Source organism: Lissotriton vulgaris, chromosome 3_1 (assembly GCF_964263255.1).
Source record: "Lissotriton vulgaris chromosome 3_1, aLisVul1.2, whole genome shotgun sequence".
Lineage (NCBI taxonomy): Eukaryota > Metazoa > Chordata > Amphibia > Caudata > Salamandridae > Lissotriton > Lissotriton vulgaris.
The window spans coordinates 1,481,426,700-1,481,432,142 of NC_141689.1; the positions used below are offsets into that span (position 1 = coordinate 1,481,426,700).

A 5,443-nucleotide genomic window follows, 5' to 3' on the forward strand; every position below is an offset into this window, starting at 1 on the left:
ATTCACCCCAGTCAAAAGATCTGGGCCCAAATCCATCGTTTTTTTGCACTCCACACCACCCTGGGTTAGACAATGGCGATATGCAAATCAGCTCTGACCCTGTGCCCCATGGGAACAGTCCAGTCCGAACTACAAAAGCCATGTCCTTCCCAGAACGGAATCAAGCAACCGAGGACCGGACCGGTTTCGAGGTAACACCTCTCATCAGCCCGGCTAGCTTGACTCCAGTGGTGTGGAGTGCCTGGGACCCACGTCTGAGCATCCCCAGCGCACTTATGGCGGTATTGCAAACAAAACAGGTGATGGACCGAATGTGGATCAATGTCACACATTCACCCCAGTCAAAAGATCTGGGCCCAAATCCATCGTTTTTTTGCACTCCACACCACCCTGGGTTAGACAATGGCGATATGCAAATCAGCTCTGACCCTGTGCCCCATGGGAACAGTCCAGTCCGAACTACAAAAGCCATGTCCTTCCCAGAACGGAATCAAGCATCCGAGGACCGGACCGGTTTCGAGGTAACACCTCTCATCAGCCCGGCTAGCTTGACTCCAGTGATGTGGAGTGCCTGGGACCCACGTCTGAGCATCCCCAGCGCACTTATGGCGGTATTACAAACAAAACAGGGGGGCTGTAACACTCTCCGCCGGAGCGGAGGGCCACCTGTCACCCCGAAGCCTTCTCAGCCGACCCGGAGCCGGTCGCGCGCACTGCAGTGGAGGAAATGTGCTCTGCGCGGGCTGGGTAGGTCCCGGGCCCCGGTCCCGCAGAGGGGATCCGGAACTCCCGGGCCACCGACCTTCCCGCTGTGTTGAATCCTCCGGGCAGACTACATGGACCACACCCGTTTACCTCTCAACGGTTTCACGCCCTCTTGAACTCTCTCTTCAAAGTTCTTTTCAACTTTCCCTTACGGTACTTGTTGGCTATCGATCTCGCGCCCGTATTTAGCCTTAAATGGAGTTAGCATACCACCCGCTTTGGGCTGCATTCCCAAGCAACCCGACTCAGAGAAGACCGGATCCCGGCGCGCCGAGGCTGCTACCGGCCTAACATCGTCCGCGATCAGAAGGACTTGGGCCCCCTGAGCGACGCCGTGGAGTAGGTCTTCTGTACGCCACATTTCCCACTCCCGCCGCCGGGTGGGGATTTGGCACTGGGCTCTTCCCTCTGCACTCGCCGTTACTGGGGGAATCCTGGTTAGTTTCTTTTCCTCCGCTTATAAATATGCTTAAATTCAGCAGGTCGCCATTTCTGATCTGAGGTCGTAGTCGGAAGAATGATGCCCGAGCGTCAAAGGGTGTTCCGGGGAAAGCCAGGCCCCCCCTGCCGGAGCAGGGGGGCCTGGCGTCCCGACAGCGCGCGCCCTCTTTCCCCGGATCGCATCTGGAAGAGTTTCACCCTCCCTGGGAAGCCAGCCACAGAGGTGGGTGCCTGAGGTGCGTGTGTACGGGCAGCCAGGTGGACCCCACAGACAGCCACGTGCGGCACGCAGCCAGGCGCCCCAGGATGGGTCCAGAGGTGGACCGGTCACCAGGCCCCTTTCTCGGGGGCCAGGCGCACCGGCAGCATACCTCCATGGCAGGACCCGGCAAGGGACCCTGCCACGGGCGATCGGGGGGTCTGACCTTGTGGGGAGATGAAGGGGAAGTGGAGCTAACCCTGCGATGGCCACAGCCGCATACCGGGGAAGCCCTAGGGCGATTGACGATCGTGTGACCCTCAGACAGGCGTAGCCCCGGGAGGAACCCGGGGCCGCAAGGTGCAATCAAAGTGTCGATGATCAATGTGTCCTGCAATTCACACTAATTCTCGCAGTCAGCTGCGTTCTTCATCGACGCGCGAGCGGAGTGATCCACAGCCAAGAGTCACAGGCAACTTTTTGAAAACGTTCACCCACCTGCGAGGGCAGGAGAGGCTGGAGGAAGGTGACGCCGTCCGTCCGTCCGTCACCGGCGCGGCAAGACGACCCGGGCTCTCTGTTCAAGGCTTCCCCTCTGGGAGTCAAACTGCACCGTTGGGTGGCTTGGCCTGGGAGTCCCCCCACCCACAGGCGAGGAAGGGGGCTTTCAGTGCAACGGGAGCAGGCAGCCCCGCAGCCGCCGAGACTTCAAACCCCTCAGCCCGGCCACACAGGACCGGGTCAAACCGGGTATCTGGCAACGAGGGATGGTCGCTCTGCCTGCACGTCAGCCGTCCATTGCCGGGTGGCCCGAGCCATGCAAGTGGGCTGGTAATTAGCCCACCACCATCCTCCTCTGGGTCGGAGGCGCAGGTAGAGAAGAGCCAGGTGGCTCCCCATCCCACACGCCTCCCACCGAGAGGAGCCAAGGTCCCCTCATAGGCCCTTGGCCCCGTCTCTTCCAGTCCGCCCTGCCGCGCGAGAAAGGCCACTCCCCGGTAGCCCAGAACCCGGTCGGGCAGGACCGGGACTCGGGCGTGGGAGGGCCCAGCCGGCGCCAGGGCCTTTCAAGGGAGGGGTGGTACCAGCTGGGGATGCACTGCCATTCAGTTTCCCCCCACCAGAGGGGATGTCATGCCGGGTGCACTTGGGTTCTGTCTCAAAGCACCGCAGGGAACAGGGGCCGCTCCCATCCCGGGTCCCTCACACATTGGTCAGGCCCTCCCTTCGGGGGAAGAGGCCCTCCAAAGTCCCGGTCTTCACCCAAGCACCCCATGTGGCTGCAAACCGCTTGACCGGCCGGGGCGCGCCAGGGCATGGCTGGGCCCTGTGCCTACGGTGTGTGCTTTCAGGAGGCGGCCGAGGGCTTCAGGCTGGCACCGTCGGTCACTCGGGCTGCTCTGCCCTTAATGATCCTTCCGCAGGTTCACCTACGGAAACCTTGTTACAACTTTTACTTCCTCTAGATAGTCAAGTTTGATCGTCTTCTCAGTGCTCCGCCAAGGCCGTTGCCGACCCCAGCAGGGCCTATCCAAGGACCTCACTAAACGATCCAATCGGTAGTAGCGCCGGGCGGTGTGTACAAAGGGCAGGGACTTAATCAACATGAGCTTATAACCCGCACTTACTGGGAATTCCTTGTTCATGGGAAATAATTGCACTCCCCAATCCCTATCATGAACGTCGGCGAAGGGTAGACACACGCTGATCCATTCACTGTAGTGTGCGTGCAGCCCCGGACATCTAAGGGCATCACAGACCTGTTATTGCTCGATCTCGTGTGGCTAAAAGCCACTTGTCCCTCTAAGAAGTTAGACGCCGACCGCTGGGGGTCGAGTAACTAGTTAGCATGGAGGAGTCTCGTTCGTTATTGGAATTAACTAGACAAATCGCTCCACCAACTAAGAACGGCCATGCACCAACACCCACAGAATCGAAAAAGAGCTATCAATCTGTCAATCCTTTCCATGTACGGGCCGGGGGAGGTTTCCCGTGTTGAGTCAAATTAAGCAGCAGGCTCCACTTCTGGTGGTGCCCTTCTGTCAATTGCTTTAAGTTTCAGCTTTGCAACCATACTCCCCCTGGAACCCAAAGACTTTGGTTTTCCAGAAGCTGCTCGGCGGGTCCGGAGAATAACGCAGCTGGATCGCTAGTCGGCATCGTTTATGGTTGGAACTCTGAAGGTATCTGATCGTCTTCGAACCTCCGACTTTCGTTCTTGATTATTGAAAACATTCTTGGCAAATGCTTTCGCTTTGGTTCGTCTTGCGCCGGTCCAGGAATTTCACCTCTAGTGGCACAATACGAATGCCCCCGGCCCCGGTTCCGAAAACCAACAAAATAGAACCAGAGTTCTATTCTATTATTCCTAGCTGAAGTATTCAGGTGACCGGCCTGCTTTGAACACTCTAATTTTTTCAAAGTAAACGCTTCGGACCCCCAGGACACTCAGTCAAGAGCATCAAGGGGGAGTCGAGATGCAGGGGCTGGGACAGGCGGAAGCTCGCCTCATGGCGGACCGCCAGCTCGATCCCAAGATCCAACTACGAGCTTTTTAACTGCAGCAACTTTAATATACGCTATTGGAGCTGGAATTACTGCGGCTGCTGACACCAGACTTGCCCTCCAATGGATCCTCGTTAAATTTGTAATTTGTAATTTGTAACTGGGTTTTGTATCGCGCCAACTCACCGACAGGTCTCAAAGCGCTTCTGACAAAGTACAGCAACAAGATTTAAAGTGTACTCATTCCAATTACAGGGCCTCGAAAGAGTCCTGTATTGTTATTTTTCGTCACTTCCCCCCCGAGTCGGGAGTGGGTAATTTGCGCGTCTGCTGCCTTCCTTGGATGTGGTAGCCATTTCTCAGGCTCCCTGTCCGGAATCGAACCCTGATTCCCTGTTACCCATGGTCACCATGGTAGGCACAGAAAGTACCATTAAAAGTTGATAGGGCAGACATCTGAATGTATCATCGCCGTCACAGGGACGTGCGATCGACCTGAGGTTACCTAGAGTCACCCAAAAACATTGCCAGGCACTCGCCCTGGGAGTCCCTCCCCCACCCACGGGCGAGAAAAGGGGCTCCCAGTGCGAGGGGAGCAGGCAGCTCCGCAGCCGCCAGTCCCTACCGGGGACACAGGGAGGGACCGCTCGTGGGAGGACTGCCCGGGACCCATGGAGCCCGTCCCTGGCACTCGGCCATGCGGTTGGCCCTGGAGGAGGGAGCCCCATAAGCCTAGGGAGGTGTGGCCCAGGCATAGACCATCTGGTCCACAGCAGAGAACCACTTTCAAAAAAGAGAGTTTCCCAGAATACCAGAAAGGACTGGGTATTAAACAGTATCAAAAAGAATCCCTTTCTGTGTTACTCACTTTTTATTTGTGACCAGAAGGCCTACACACTAATATCACTTTTTGGTGTTCAATAGTGACACGATTAATTATATCTGCACAAAACTAGAGTTGCTTTTGTCTCTCAGATTCTTTTATTTTGATTAGGTTAAAACATTTGAATTCATTTATTCCATAACATTTTTCTAAAAAAACATAGTGATTCCTCTAGTGGTTCTGACTCAAATTAAAAATAATCAATACAGAGTAAAATTTACACATTAAAACATAATAACATCATAACATCAAATATAAAATGATGGAAGAAAGTCCTTTGTCGACGCGTTTCGGTGCTTTGTGCTGTTTTAACACCTTCTTCAGGACAAACTTTTACTTAAAAACAATAGTTCTTCATTCTAAAAACAAATACATACAATTAGTATCATATAATTGGGTGAGAGCAAAGTGCATTTTATCCACTAATGTGCATGATTACCCCCGTGTCACTATGTCTTAATAGGGAGACAATCTTACTTGGAGTGTATTGTCATTGATCTTATATCTTTAAGATTCCGCACCCTTGAGAATTGGTTAACAGTAGGTCCTCTTTGTAGTTGATAGCAAACCTCAGTTGTATAGATAAAGAGGAGACACTAATTAATTGTATAACCCAGGTTAAAGTTCCAGGTCGCGAAAGTGAGTGTTTT

General features: G+C 54.4%; 1 non-coding gene and 2 pseudogenes across 1 annotated transcript; all 3 read right to left on the bottom strand.

The window, feature by feature from the left end:
• Nucleotides 1–1,271, bottom strand: part of LOC147728047 (28S ribosomal RNA) — a 6,674-nt pseudogene extending 5,403 nt beyond the window's left edge.
• A 448-nt stretch (nucleotides 1,272–1,719) lies between these two features.
• LOC147728048 (5.8S ribosomal RNA) lies at nucleotides 1,720–1,873 on the bottom strand. Its single transcript, XR_015309600.1, has one exon. It is a non-coding gene; the product is annotated as a 5.8S ribosomal RNA (ribosomal RNA).
• Nucleotides 1,874–2,820: 947 nt separating this feature from the next.
• Nucleotides 2,821–3,487, bottom strand: LOC147728049 (18S ribosomal RNA; annotated as a pseudogene; the record flags this gene model as incomplete).
• Between the last annotated feature and the right edge of the window lie 1,956 nt (nucleotides 3,488–5,443).